The 15,814-nt window shown below is 47.8% G+C and overlaps 1 protein-coding gene across 2 annotated transcripts in view; it reads right to left on the bottom strand.

The window, feature by feature from the left end:
* LOC139602205 (ceramide synthase 4-like) overlaps window positions 1–2,435 on the bottom strand; it is a 40,272-nt gene extending 37,837 nt beyond the window's left edge. The window contains exons 1-2 of one of the 2 annotated variants that reach the window (XM_071451828.1): window positions 1,842–2,435; window positions 1,687–1,811 (exon numbers count right to left, since the gene is read on the bottom strand). The gene's annotated coding sequence lies outside the window, so the exon portion shown is untranslated. Of the gene's footprint in view, window positions 1–1,686 lie in introns of both variants that reach the window. The other variant, XM_071451829.1, reaches the window with a different exon arrangement.
* Window positions 2,436–15,814: the final 13,379 nt, after the last annotated feature.

Raw genomic sequence — 15,814 nt, 5'->3', positions numbered from 1 at the left:
TTCAAAAGGACATCAGAAACTGTAAGTGGTGTTTAAAAACCCAATGGAAATGTGCTCCATCAATCTGGTGACCTCAGGAAGTGAAGAAAAAAGCTCCATCACGAGGAGAAGCTTTAAAAAGAAGCCTTATTTAACTCTATTTCAACAGAAAGGCAGATACCAGGAAACTGAACTTTGAAGCCTGTGAGGATGCCTGCACGAGTACACAACCGTGAGCCTCTGGAGTTCAGACAGGTTGGTGTCCCCAGACAGACTTGGGGAGCAAGAGCAGATAGCTGAGACATCCTCAAGCACCACTTGTCTCTCATTTGGCAATGCAGGGGCTTCCCAGACACCATCCAACAACATGGGAAAAGGACACCAACTCAGACGAGTTTTTTATTTTGATTAGAGCTGAAATCTTTCAGCCCAACATGAAAGGTTGGCAGCATGAATCTAATCTTTGCCACATGTGAACAGAGGAGCCAAGTCTCTTGTAGTTACTGGTGTGACAGACAGCAAAACAAAGCCACTTCTGTGGATTTTGGTAGACTATAACAAAAGAAAAGGACAATAATAATTTTTCATTGCAGGTGTTTACCCTCCTTCCTGTCTGGAAGCAGCTGTCAAGCTGTGAAGTCTCTACTCTGCTTTATCTCCTTAACAAAACTCTGACATTAGATGGGGATTAGATTAAGAAAATTAATATTATATGCAAATTTGAACAGATTTTAACAACTAATAAGCCTCAGCAGCTTTGATGCTCAGTAAAAAGCTCTTTTGGCTGCATTTTTCCATTTTGGCAGCTTCTTTGCTGCTCTGAACATAAGCACCACAAAGTCTTATCTTTCAGTGTACAACTCCCAGGTAAAAAAAAGCTTTGTCCTTTTTTTTCTTTTTTCTTTTAAACAGAAATACAGAAAAAAATCCTCTGCATTTTCAAGCCTCATGGCTATCTTGATAAACCTGAGCATGTAGATTCATCAATCACCAGCTGAGTCTCACACCTCACCCCAGTTCTCACTGTTGGCAGAAGGAGAGGTAGATTCCTTCTGAGGACAAACTTCACCACATGCGTCCTCTCACACACACCTTCCATCTGACTTTGACCAAACTTATCTCACAAAACTCCATATTACATTTTCAAAAGAAGGAATTACCTTTAAAAGATGATAAACTGATATTGATAAAGATGCATTTTCCAATCTGGTGAGCTAAAATTCAGCTGTCAGACTGCAAATTAACACCGGTCTGCTCCAGAAACACTCACCTCATGCCCTGACACCTGAGTTTACTCTTATCTGATTGCCATTTCCTCCTAAAACCTACCAGCTGGTCAGGCTTTAAACGATTCCAGAAGTGGAATTTGCTGTCAAGTATCTGATTTGAGGTTTTCGGCAACTCCAGTCTAAAATTAGGGTTGCTTTGCTTGGTTGGTTTTTTGTCGTTATCCTACTTGAATTTTGCTCATTACACAAATCTTTCTAAGAAAAATTCAAATCACAAACGAAATATCTCAGCCTCCTGCCCAGCTTTGTCGTCCTTTTCTCTGAGAACAGTTTTCATTGCTGCCAAGAAAATCTTCCTCAGTCGCATCGCTTTTCATGCCACGGGGTGAAAGCGACGCTCCCGTGCTCGCCGCTCGCTGAGCGCTCCCGGCCCCGCGGCTCCCGCGGCCCCCGCGGCCCCCGCCCGCCGCCCGCTCACCTCCGGCCTCGCGCACCGGGCGGCGCCGGCCCGGACCCCGCCGCGCCCCGCGAGCGGCCCCTGCGCGCCCGGGCGGAGCAGCCGGCGGCGGGCCCGGCACTGCCTCGCTGTGCTCCCGGCGCTGCCTCTCTCTCTCTGCTCGCTCCCGGCGCTGCCTCTCTCTGCTCGCTCCCGGCACTGCCTCTCTCTGCTCCCGGCACTGCCTCTCTCTGCTCGCTCCCGGCACTGCCTCTCTCTGCTCCCGGCACTGCTTCGCTGTGCTCCGCTCCCGGTACTGCCTCTCTCTGCTCGCTCCCGGCGCTGCCCGTCTCTGCTCCGCTCCCGGCGCTGCCCCGCTCCGCTTCGCTCCGCTCCCGGCACTGCCCCTCTCCGCTCCGCTCCCCGCGCTGCCCTGCCCGCCCGGCCCCGGCTCAGGGCGGCCGCGCGGGGAGATCTCGGCGCGAGGGACCCAGGGCTCCTTCAGCGAAATTGCAGCTGCTCTTTACACAGAAAACAGTGGTTAAAGTAATACATAGTATTTCAGTCGAAACAGGGAGAAAGTGCTCCTTCTGTGGACCCCGGCTTTGGAATCAGTGCAGTACAGCTGTGTAGATTTTAAGGCCGGAAAAAAACCCCCTTGAGATGATCTATTCTGTCCTGTGTTACGCAGGCCAAAAAAAATTCCACTCCGTCATTCTTGCTCTCAAGCCTTGGGAGCACAGATCCTGTTTGCTGTTCCTGTGCTATAATGTATTCTTGGAGCACTTAAGGCTGTTCCCTTGTCTCACTGAAATGCTGTCCATCAGCTCTTTCTTGCCAGACTTTTCTAAAGCTGTAGTCAGCACGGTTATGATGAGCATGGTTATAAATACCTTTGCAGACAGAAATGTGAACAATTTTAAAACAAACACCGTGACTTGCTGATAGTTTTCTCGCTTACCCATTTGAATCCACCTGCTCCATTCCCACTAGGCAATGCACAGTCCAGCTGCTGGCAAAGGGATGGCTTGTAAACAGTCTCAGTTACAGTAGCCAGGTTGCCACAGCACATCAGAGACCATAGTTGCACAAAGTACTGGGGCCCTGCTTTTACAATCCTGTCAGGAAACTCTGGCCATCTCAGAGCTCCAGGGGACACCTGTACACCTACAAGCAGGTGGTTGTCCAGTATCTCCTTGTGTGACATCACTGAAACCATCTTAAAACAGTGCTTTATCTGCAATGACCATATTTATAGAGCCAGTTTTTCTGGGGCTGATCTGAAGCCCACTGACAAAAACTCCCACTGACTTCCAAAGGATTGGGATTGGGCTTTCCACGAGCAAAAGTGCTTGTTTCAGTGTGTGCAATAGGTGGAACAAAACCATCTAAGACTCCTGGAGCAAAGGAAGGTGCTCAGGTGTTGTTTGCCTTTTATTTCCCTTGCATTCACTTTGACTCTTTTAGTTACAGAGGTGTGACCCAAGGCCTCCCCCTCAGGAGGACCCATCTGTGTCCTCACCAGAGGGTTCCCAGCACGCAGAGCTGCAGCAGCACAACCCAGCACCAACCTCCACACAGCAAAGCAGCTCAGAGCAGAGCCTTGCTCAGAAGGGCTAACCCTGCATGCCTCAGCAGTCCATAATCATAAATCATGGTGAGTCTAGAATTACAAGTGCTGAATACTGCTACTCAATCCCTCTGCAGAGTGCTGCCTTCAAGCCATGAAAGATACCAGGTTTTTTGGGATCTGTACCTTGAGACATCCAAAGGGGTCTGAAGGACAAAGATGGGCACCCAGTCTCTTACCTATCAGGTTTGTTCAATACTTCATGAAACAATTAGGATATGAGGTGCTTCAAAATCACTTATCATTTCAGAATATGGACTGCTGAACCCCTGCTGGGTTAGTATTTATATGACAATATATTTATGAGTATACACAGGTTTATAAAAATGTAATCATTTATCCAGCAGATGCCCACTGTGAACAGGATGATAATATGTTCAGAGGTCAAACAAGTCCTCTAGTTAGAGTCCACAAGAATGTTACCCTCTGAAACCCTGTTCAGTGTGTCCAAATGAAGCTCTGAGCAAGCCTGATGGCCATTTTGTCTGTGAGCTCTGGGATGTGATGCTGGGCACTGGAAAAGCAGAAGGGTGGCCTTTGCCAATGGGAACAGCACCCTCGAGTGGGAAAATTAAGTTCCTCCCAGTCAGCAGGACGTGAGGTAAGCAAAATTAGTTCAGGCTGGAGAAGGCTCTAGGGAGACCTCAGAGCCCCTTTTATTCCCTTAAGGGGCTCCAAGGGAGCTTGGGAGGGACTTTGGGCAAGGAGGAAGGACAAGGGGGAGTGGAGGAACAGGACAAGGGGGAATGGCTTCCTACTTCCAGAGGGCAGGCTTAGATGGGATACTGGGAAAAAATTCTTCCCTGTGAGGATGGTGAGGCCTGGCACACTTTACCCAGGAAAGCTGTGGCTGTCCCATCCCTGGAAGTGTTCAAGGCCAGGCTGGATGGGACTTGGAGCAACCTGGGATAGTGGAAGGTGTCCCTGCCCCATGGCAGGGGTGGGAATGAGATGGACCTAAAGGTCCTTTCCAATCCAAGCCATTCTGTAATTCTATGAAACTCCAAGTGCAATTGAGCACTGGTACCCCTAGAGCTGGATGTGCTCAGGTCTGGCAATGGTGAGTGAATGCTTGTGCCTGCTGTGGCACTGATCTGGGCAGAGCTGCTGCCCATTGGAGCCTTATTGGTTCATCTGCAACAAATCTCACCTTGTGTGGATTCTTGCATTTAAGTCACTCTTGAGTTGTGACTCTCATAACACTTCATCCTACTGTCTTATTCGTGCACCTCTCCATCCTAGTGAGGATCCCAAAGCCATTATAACTCAAGACCAGGACACAGCATTTTCATGGAATTGGTTCATCTACTCTTGAAACACATCCTGTTTATGAAGAAAGGGGGAGGCTTGTCTTTGGAAGATACTGCAATTCCTCAGGTCTTGAGAGAAGATGCTGTGAGACAGTGTCTAACTGGACCTGCACAGGTAGTTCATGGAAGAACGTGCAATTATTTACACCTGAAATTTGATAAGATGCTGTTGCTAACAGGACTATCCTTATGAACATGCCTTTCTATTATCACTTTATGGCTTTTTTGTCAGAGCAGGGTAAGGTGGGAGTTTTGAAAGAATCATCACTAGCAGACAAACTTGGAAACTGGCTTTCCTGTAGATCATGGTGAGGCATATGTTTATGGTCAGGCAATGAAGGTGTCAGGGGGTAGATACTATGGCTGACACATCACTGATGCTTCTCAAGAGGAGCCCAACCATGATTAACTGCACCAAACCTCCTCTCTAGAAATGCTCATGTTCTGAATCAGTGACATTACTCATGCCAACACTCCTAACACTAACAGTCTGAGGAGTCTTAAAGTCTTCATGTCATCAGCTAAGCCAGGTCATTAAAATAAATCCCCAGTGTCTTCACAGAAAGCAGGTATCTCTGTTCCAAGTCTGCTGTTGATTCCTTCTGTAGAGGCTGTGAATTCCATCTCCACCTGGGTGCCTCCACATCTGCTTGCTCACAGTACCAGATGTGGCATCATTTTGGCACTGACTGTGGCCAGTGGGGTATTGGGTTTTACATGACTTAAGCAGAAGGAGTCTAGCAATTAAAAAAAACTGTACAGCAGTAATGGAATGGAATGTATGAGCCAGTGGTGCAGAGCCTGGATCTGTGAATGCCATCGAAGCCTGCACACTACAGCAGCAAGAGCTTAGTTTTACTCACAGGACCTTTATAAATTACATACTCTCCTAGAGAGTGTGCTCAGAGTGCTTTGAACAGGTCTCTGCCATCTTAGTTACCCTGAAATGCAGAGTGGCTGGTGGGATTTAAAGAACATTCTTAAATAGGAAAATTTGAAAATCTTCTAGGTCTCCTTCCATTTACCAATGGCTATTCCTGTAGAAGCAATGTCTTCTATGAATTTTCTGGAATAACAGCTCCTCTTTGAGAGCCAACACCCTCTCAAGACATTCCTTTTGATCATACTATTGCCTAGGAAGTTAACATGCAGCTTCCTGTTAACACCATTGTCTTGATATTTTGGTGTATGTACTTTCCTTTTTCCCACTTAGATAATCCCGAATTCTGTGCCATTTAGTTTCTTCATTTGGTCAAGCCTGATGCAAAATTTTTTGCTTGGGCTTAATTGGGTCCCCCTTATCTGTCTCTCAGCAGCTGTTTGCTACCTGAACTCTGCCCTAAATCCTGCAGTGACAGGTGATGCCCATTGACACAACTCCACTTACTCTCTTTCCCGCTGGCACCCCCACCCCAATATTCTGACACTGGTGTCTGCTCTTATGGTGTCATTTGGATTCTGAACCCTAATGTTTGGGGCCAGAGAGGGACCTCAGATTCTCTGTGCAGAGACAGCGCGTCCCACACCGCACACCCATCGCTGCTTATAGCAGTTCACTTACCCGCTCCTGCTGCTGGCGGCTGCTGCACTGTCTTACTTCCACATTCTTCCTGCCATGTATCAGCCTGAATTGGTTGTCCTTGGATATCCTTACAACCTTGGGTGTGCAGAGAAGGTGGCTTATTGCCTGGTGCCAAAGTTCAGTATCTTGAGAGAAAGGTACAACTTTGTAAGTGAAGTAGGAGAGATGCAGACACCACGGACACTCTCAGATATCATGTGAGCCCCTCCCCCAGCTCTGTGGGGAGGCACATGGGAGCAGCTTTGTTCCTATTTTAGGTACAGACCTAAGTATCCAAGAGCCATTTGTACTCTCTGCGCAGCCTGGCAGGATTTGGGTTACAAGCCTCAAAGACCTGCTGTTGAGTGTGCTGCTCCAGGGGATTACAGGCAGGAAAGCTGTCCCACAACCTCTGTCCTTCTTGAAAGGCTTTCTAAAGTGTCCGACCTGTGGCTAATATTAGACACTGCAACTTCAGCAAGCAATCCAGTGCCCTTTCTGTAGTGCTTGGCTCTGCCCATACCTGCTGTGATTTCATCCTGTAGCACCATTTTCAGAGTGAATGTCAGGACCTCAGGACTCACGTCACTGAACACTTAAGGGTTCCTTGCTGATATTTTTGTTGAAGAGGGTGAAGTGTCCCAGGCAAGCCTGCTGGAGTGTCAGAACATCCTCCCCTTCCCTTGCACAGCCAGCGCAGCAAAACTCAGGATGATATACTGAATAGCTGATTTTATTAGAAACAAAACTGACTTCATTTCCATTCATTTGCCTTTAAATTTCATTCACAGGTTCTCTGGCATTCATACAGAAGTACTGAGATGAATGTGTGCAAGTGGTGTTACTTGAGGTAACACCACGAACAGAACACTGGCTGCTGAGTCCTCATCACGTCTCTCAGTTCTTCATGAGTTGGTGGCCACGTGCTGCATATTGCATACACCTTTCATACCCACCCCAAGGCTCTTGCTCCAGAGAGTGCCAGGGCTTCACCAAGCCTTGCAATGGCACAGGTGGGACCCTGCAGCCCTGCAGCTAGCCCTTGGAACTGAACAGACTCAGATATTTCAGTTGGAGGATATAATGCAGCTCTGGGGTTTTCGGGGTCTCACCGACTCCAGCTGCCATGAGTGTCCCAGACAGGGAAGTCCAGTTAAGCATAACCTGTCCAGGCCTCTCAGGCAGGCTCAAAGCTGCTGGCAATCTTAGCAAGCTCAGCTCTTAAGTGAGATCAGCTCTTTGGTGATTTTCAGCTCTTTGGTGATTTTCAGCTCTTTAGTGATTTCAGCTCTTTGCTTGCAAAGTGCCTCAGCAGACCAGGGAGAGAGAGGAGAAGGCTGTGTGAGGTTCCACAGAGGTGTCTTCATTGGTATCTTCTCAAAGGGTCCCAGTGACAGTTCTTCTGCTGAACTGGGCAGTAATAGGGGTTTATATGGGTATAGGAGTTTTGGAAAACAGTCCAGTAGTAAGGGTCGAGGCAAAAGTGACCTATCATTTTACAGAGATAACAAGGGTCCGAGGGTGGAAGAGGGGTTTCTTAGGTCCAGTCATCATGACTAGGCATTTCTTATCTTAGGCTGCTGACCGCCAGAGAGACCTTGCAGGCCCTGTGCCTGCTACAGGAGACCTACAACAACCATCTCATCCACCTGCCTGAACCCTTCAGGGCTGACCAAAAACGAAAGCTTGCTCTTAAGGCCATTGTCCCAATGCCTCTTCAACACTGACAAGCCGGGGGCATTGACTGCCTCTCAGGGATGCCCATTCCAGGGTTTGAGCACCCTCTTCATAAGGAAATGCTCCCTCATGTCCAGTCTGAACCTTCCCTGGAATGGCTTTGTACCGTTTCCAGGAGCGCTGTCCCTGGACCTGAGGGCGAAGAGCTCAGCACTGCCCTCTCCATATCCCCTCCTCAGGAAGCTGCAGAGAGCAACAGTGTCATCCCTCAGCCTCCAAAGGAGACAAGGCCAGAGCCCTCAACTGCTCCTCAATGGCATGCCATCCACCCAGCTTGGTTCCACTCCTCTGGACTCATTCAAGGACTTTCACATTCTTTTTTAAATTGTGGGGCCCAATTTATGGGATTGCATTCCCATTCTAGGGGGGGACAGAACAGAAATGCAGCTATTACAGCTATAGTAAATTTTTTCAGGATTTGATATGCCAACATTCATTTGCAGTGCGTGACCCTTTGCAGAGGGGAGAGGATGGTCTTAAAATGTACTGGTTACCAACTTGTTTTCAAATGTAATTCAAAGCACAGGTTTCAGCTCATAAATCCTGTGTCATTTGCAATCCTTGCGGTTAAAGACTAGGGGCATTCAAGAAAAGGGAATTTATCTCTGTTGTGGTTTGACACTGGTCAAGATACCAGGCACCCATGAAAATCATAATGAAGGGCTCATGAGCTGAGATAAGGATTGGAAGAAAACACTCTAAGGGCAAAACAGGCTCAAAGTTAAAGGTATAAAGTACATTTAATATTAACAGGGTCAGAGGAGGATAATGAGGAGTAAAAGAAGCCTTTCAGTTCGTCACTTGAGATCTTTCTACAGTTTGCTTAGGAAGAGGAGTCTTTTTCTTCTGCTGTGCCATGGAGTCTTTCCCGTGGGAGACAGTTCTCAGTGACTGTGGTTCAGCACGGTTCTAATTTCACAAGTAGCAGTCCTGCCCAGCTTGCTGTAACATGAGTCCCTCCCACAGGCAAAAGACTCTTCTCAAAACTGCATGTCATGGGTTGCTAGTCCATGGGATGTAGTCTTTTAAGGCTAGGTGCTCTAGTTTGGAAGCATGGGCCCTCTCTCTTTGTTCAGGTCTCCCACTAGACCACAGCTTTTTTAGGATCCACCCGCTCCAGCATGAGCACCTTTTCGTATAGGTTGTGAGTAGATCTCTTCATCCCCCGTGGACTTCATGCACTACAAGTAGACAGTTTGTTTCACCACAGTCCTCACTACAGCTTGCAGAGGAATCTTGGCTCTGACACTTGGAGCACTTCTTCCCCCTCTTTCTTTACCACTGATCTTGGTGCCTCCATGTTGTTTTCCCTCATGAGTCCTCACTTCCTCTCTTCTCTGACTAGAAGAGGAGCTACTGCTTGTAGGTACCACTGCCAACAAATCCCATGAATTCAAAGATTCCTGCAGGATCCTGCAGCGCTGAGAAGTTGATCTCGTCTAGGTTCCACGTTGGGAATCACTCGTCATGCTTCTGCTGCCAGCCATGCGGCTCTGCTGCCATTGCACGGGCAGTGGCGGCTGCTGCGGCGCTGGCACCATTCAATGCCTCTCCTCCTGCAGGGCAATGGGAAGGGGAAGCTGCTGCCCCTGCCCTTCTGCCCATGGCACAGCTGGCTAGGAGTGGCCAGGGAGGCAAGGCTCACCACGGGCTGTGCCAAAATGCGGTGGCTGTGGTGGTTGTATGGCCACACCCAGCGCCAGGATCACCCCTGGCTCACGCCTCGCCACCCCTCGGAAAAACCTTCCCATGTGCCATTTTGATTTCCTTCTCAAATATGTCACCACAGAGTGTTACCAACTTCTCTTATTGGGCCAGCAGAATGTTCATCTTCAGAGCCATCAGAGATTGGCTCTGTCAGACATGGTGAAGCTTCTAGCAGCTTCTCAGAGAAGCTACTGTTGTGGCCCTTCTTCGATACTAAGAACTAGGCTGTGCCAAATCAGCACAGTTTCTAGCCTCACTCTCACAGGCCTGTTGATGCCTGCTGATCTATCAGATCCATGTTTGGACATATGGAAGGATCTGTGTTGTGACATTGAGAGTGTGTCATGGCTAAATCCCAGCTGGCAACGAAATACCACACAGCTGCTCCTCGCACACCTCCATCCTGCCCTTGGTGGGAAGAATCAGAAGGAAAAGTTAAAGCTCATGGGCTGAGAGAAGAACAGTTTAACAATAAAAAAAAAAAAACCGCAAAAGAACCCCACCAATAATAATAATCACAATACTAATAATTGTTGTGAAAAGGAGACAGATAAAATGCAAAAGGAAAAAGTGAAGCCCAATACAGTTGCTCACCAATGCCCAGCCCACTCTTGAGCAGCAAGAACTGCCCCTCCTGGGCAGTTCCCCCCTGTTTACACACTGGGCAGGATGTTTTATGTGTGGAATATCCCTCTGGCCAGTTTGGGTCAGCTTTCCCAGCCGTGTTCCCCCCAGCTTCTTGTATGGCTCCTCACTGGCAGAGCATGAGAGAATGAAAAGTCCTTGACTTGGGGTGAGCACAACTGAGAAACAATGAAATCAGTGTGTGATCAACATTGTTCTCTTCATGAATCAAAAAACCACAACGATGTACCAGCCCCTGGGAATAAAATTAACTCTGGGAGCCATTGAGCAGCTGGAAAACTGTAGCAGTGGGGAACAAAGTGATATGGACCCCCTTATGCATCCAAAGGAGATCGCTTTATTGTAGAATCAGCCCCTTTTTTCACTGTGAAAAATGCCCATCACTTGCTTTAAAATTTTAAAAGTTTAATAGTAATAAAATGGTTATAAAAATAGTAATACAAATTAGAGCAATAAGAATTTGGACAATCAGAGTTAAGATAATAAAGGACAATAAAAAAGCAAAGAATTATGAACGTTTGGATGCTTTCCTCAAAAAAGCATCTCCACTAACAAAGGATTAACCCTTAAAAGCAATAGCCTGTTGCATATTCATATATCTCATACATGATGCAAACATTCCTTTCAAACTAGGGATTTTTCTGTTTATTGTTAACTTCTCCCCGTTCTTCTTGCAAATCATGGTTTGGGTCCATGGAGTTTGAAAGGAGGTAGAAGAAGCCTGGTTCTTCCCAATAAGGAGGCAACAATTCTTCTCTTTGGGATTTTAGTGTCTTGTTGCTGTTATCTCTGTGCGAAAAATTTCTTGATTATCTTATCCATTCCTTGAGCTAGTTAGAAAAATATCTTACATCGCATAGTCTCTGTTTTAATATTATGTTGTAGCCTAAAACTATATTTAATACACTATTTAAAAGGATTAATACAGCATAACTTTGTAACATAACACATATAATATTCATTTTAATATTTGTAAAAAGCCAATCATATAATACACATTTTCCACATTTACCTTTAATTTTAACCTGACATAACTGAAACCAAACTGAGACTTAACAGAACTTAACAGAAAGAAGGCACCCATTGGCTGGCTCAGCTGCCACACTGCTGTCCATGCATCCTACCATCCAATCAGCTTCCCGCTCATACACAGTCCACGTGTTCCTTCAGCCAATCAGCTTCCCGCTCATACACTGTCCACGTGTTCCTCCAGCCAATCACAATCTCAGTTTCAGCTGACTGACTCCTCACTCCCAGCGGCCTCTCGCCCCTCAGCCGCCTCCCACCCATCCGGCCTGCGGCTGTGCCTTTCTGTGGGGCCTTCTGGTGAGTGTAAGCCATAACCACTCTGATAATTATTATCCCATATCCTACAGAAAACTACGACATCATTGCCACCACAGAGACATGGTGGGATAACTCACATGACTGGAGTGCTGCAGATTCCGAAGTGGCAGGCAAGGAAGTAACCAAGTTGGGGTAACCATATTGTGAGTGAGTGTTTTGACTGCTTTGAGCTTAATGATGCCAATGATAAGGTTAAATGCATAGGTTTATGGTTAAGGATTGGAGGAGGAACATTGACCATCATAGACTGATCAACCAGGAAGAAGAGGCAGACAAAACCTTCTATAAACAGCTGGAAAAATCCCCACAATCACTGGTCCTTGTTCTTGTGTGGGACTTCAGCTTAACCAGATATCTGCTGGAAATACAGATAGACTTTTCTCTCAACACAGTGGAGAGAAAAGAGTCTATGAGGTTCCTGGAGTGCATGGGAGAGAACTGCCTGACACAGCTGGAAAGTGAGACAACCAGGGAAGCTGCCCTGCTGGCCTTGCTGTTTGTGAGCAGAGATGGACTGGGGGGGACGTGACAGCTGAGGCCATCCGGACACAGCAATGATGAAGTGACAGAGGTTTTGATATTGGAGAAATAAGGAAGGAGGACAGCAGAACTGCCACCCTGGACTTCTGGAGAGCAGACTTGGGTCTGTTTAGGAGACTGATTGAGAGCCCCTTGGGAAGCAGCCCTGAGGGGCAGAGGGGTCCAGGAAGGCTGGACACTTTTCAAGAAGGAAATCTTCAAGGCACAAGAACAGGCTGTCCCCATGTGCTGAAAGACAAGCTGGTGAGGAAGAGACTGGCCTGGCTGAACAGAGAAATTTGGCTGGAACTCAGGGAGGAAAAGAGCATTTATCACCTCTGGAAAAAGGGGCAGGGAACTCAGGAGGACTTATGAGGATGTTGGGAGGTTAGGCAGGGAGAAAGTTAGAAGGGCCAAAGCCCAGCTAGAAATTAATCTGTCCCATGCTGTAGGTTATAAATTGATACTTTTCTGTGTTTCTATAGATACATCAGGTGGGCCAAGGAGACCCTCTGTCCTGTGACCGTGTTCACAGGGGTTCTTGGATGAGGGAAGAGACAAGAATGTTGACTCCATGATCAGAAGGCTTGATTTATTATTTTATGATATATATATATTACATTATAACTATACTAAAAAGAAAAAGAAAGGAAAAGGTTTCCTCAGATGCTAACTAGGCTAAGAATAGAAAAGAATGATAACAAAGGCAGCTCTCTCGGACTCTGTCCGAGATAGCTTGGTCCTTGATTGGCCATTAATTATAAACATCCAAGATGGGCCAGTCACAGGTGGACCTGTTGCATTCCACAGCAGCAGATAACCATTGTTTACATTCTGTCTCTGAGGCCTCTTAGCTTCTCAGAAGGAAAAATCCTAAAGAAAGGATTTTTAGTGAAAAGATGTCTGTGACACTCTGTCCCTTCCTGTGGTGAGAAAAAATTTCCACAAAGGATGAGAAGGAGGCTGAAGTACTTAATGCTTCCTCTGGACCTGACTGTGCTGGTCAAGAGCAACTGAACATCAACTGGTGTGTGCCCAGATGGCCAAGAAGGCCAATGGTACCTGGCCTGTATCAAAGATAGCACAGATGAAGTTATTTGCTACCCCCTTAATGGTATAGTTATGAGCTGAGTTTGCACAATTTTGTTGCAAATTTGATACTTTCATGCACTTGGGTCTGGTTTCTTCCAGCAGCAAACTCACTTGGACAGAAGAGGTCAATTGGTCAAGTTGTCTTGAGCATGTTTTGGAAGTAATCTGTCTTTGACACTATCTTATGTCAAATGGTGTACCCCTCTTTGATGTGCAGAGGGGCCACAACAAACCATCTAAGACCCTTCCATTATGAGCTAAATGCCAGAACATTCCATCTCAGGCCATACTATCTCACCCGTCCATTAAGAGCTCATGGCCAGAACATGCCTAGAAGGGCACATTCTCCCACCACAGCCCACAGTTCACACTCGGCAAGGGTGGCAGTGGCTGCAGCCGGGTCAGGGGTCTGCACCCCTCACAGAAACAGGGAGCACAATTGTTGGAGGCCCTGGCACCAGCTTGGTGGTTGACACCATGACATGGTGTGTTGGGGGCTGGGGGCCTCATGCATGCAGTCACCCTTTGTCCTGCTGGGGTCTGGAGCAAGCCCTGGGCAGCCTTGGGCAGAAGGAGGTGAGGACGTGGGAGCTGGAAGCACCATGGGTTGAGTTGGAGCAGGAGTGGTCCTGGACCCAAGAGCAGCACTGCTGCTCCACTGCAACCCTGCAGCTGATTCAAGCCTGGCTGATTGAATTGAATGGTCAGTATGAGAAGCTAAACTAAAGCAGTCAGCAGCTGTTTCAGGAATTGGAATGGCCAGAAATATCCAGCTCTGTCATTTCCAAGCTGCAGCAGGCTAACCTGGAAGCAGGCAAGGAATCTATCCTCCTGGAGGCTGTGAGAAAGCAACGGGCAGAGCTTTGAGCATTTGTAGCTTAATATAACTGTGATCCTCTTGATGGTCCCAATGAGTGGCCTGAACTAGATCTTCCTCTCATTTCTGGGCAGTATGTTTACATATTTGGAGACAGGGATGAAGATGGTTGGTATGTGGGAGAACTGCATGATGGCACAAGAGGATTTTTCCCGTCCAGTCTTGTTGAAGAAGCTGGAGTGATGGACATCCTGATGGCACCACATCTGATGGAGACCAACTGATGGTGTCTCCAGGGGCTAATGCTTAGAGGATGTGGAGAATGTCCACTCTTCTTTTATCTTCCTGTTAAGTGTTTTCTTAATGATCTGTGTTATCTCCCTGTCCTGTGTATATGTGAATAGAAAGGACAAGATGCATTCTGGGCAGGGGTACCAGAGAGCAGATGGTGGCAGTATTCACAGAATCCATACACGTGTGTGCTTGTGACTGTAGAGTGTCACATATGTACCTACACTAGTGACCTCCTCTCTGCCAGCCCAGGACAAGGCACCAGGCTGGCTTCCAGCAGCTAGGCAGAGCTGTACTGTACTGAGCTACAGCAGCACAGCAGGAGAGGTCTATTCTGGAGTGGCTGGAAGTTGTGGCTAGTCTTGACATCCCTCAACACTCTGGGTCTCTGGGTTGCATGGGGGAAACTGAATCCTGCTCCATCCCCAGGGCTTCCAGCTGGGGATGAGATGACTGCACTGCTTCAGCTGAGCCCCTGCCCTGCACAGGATTCAACCAACACCTCCCTGTCACTGCCTGGGTGTCCTTCTTTTGTTATGGGTCAAGGATACCAGAGACCAGAGGGAAATATTTACACCTTTTGCAGACATCCATCTCTGGTAGGACAAACCTGCTTTCAGAATCAGTCTCCTCTCTTTAGATGATTGGTGATTATTTTAGTCAGCTAAAAGATGATTTATTGAGGGTGACTCTGCTGCCCTTTTTCCACAGGAGCTGTCAGACCTGGAGCCCCGGGACATCTCCAGGGAGGCTAAAAGGGGCAGAGAATGTGGCACATTGAGCTGGCAGGGTGTGAGTCTAGGTGTGTACCCAGAGGTACCCAGGGCTGTCCTTCTGAGTAGGGTCTGTGTGCCAGGGCAGGAACTCTGCTGCCTGCCAGGGTCAGCGCTCAGCCAGCCCAGGGAGCTTCCCAGAGCACTCTGGGGAGAAGCTGGGGGTGGAAGGAACCACGCTGGGAAGGGCAGAGTCCTGTTTCAGTTGAGAGGGTGCTTCATGGGCCAGGGCTGTTCACAGCTCCACATCATCCTCAGGATATTTCTGATGGCAGTTTTGAAGAAGAATATCAAAGCAGGGGTTGAATGAAAGGGAAGAAGTCTGTGCATTGTGTTTTCTCCTCTTGGTTCCTGAGTCAGCAGACTGGATTTTGGAAAAGGCACCGAGACCTCAACTCTCATTAGGACTTGGCTGCCCTGCTCCTCAGGCCCTGCACACACCTCTGTCCCTGGGCAGTGTGCTGCTGCCAGGAGATCTTTGCCGGGCAGTGCTGAAGATGCAGCAGGTGGGAAGGGGTCTGTGAACACTGATAGGGAAGAGTTGTAGGAATCAGAAACAGCTCCTGGCAGAGACATCTCCAGGCAGGGAGGGAGAGGAAAGTGCCCCCCAAAATGCCTTGGGAGAGGTGATTCAGGCTCCTCTCTGCCATCCCCTGCAGTGCAGATGCCTTAGCCAGAGCAAGGTTACCTGGCAGGAGAGACACCATGATCAGGAAGGGGGTATTCTCAGGGCAAGCCTCA

Source organism: Agelaius tricolor, unplaced genomic scaffold, assembly GCF_023055355.1.
Source record: "Agelaius tricolor isolate 1412-34295 unplaced genomic scaffold, bAgeTri1.0.p SCAF_33, whole genome shotgun sequence".
NCBI classification, from domain to species: Eukaryota; Metazoa; Chordata; class Aves; order Passeriformes; family Icteridae; genus Agelaius; species Agelaius tricolor.
Note: the sequence above shows the minus strand (reverse complement) of the source record. Positions and strands in the feature narration are given on the sequence as shown.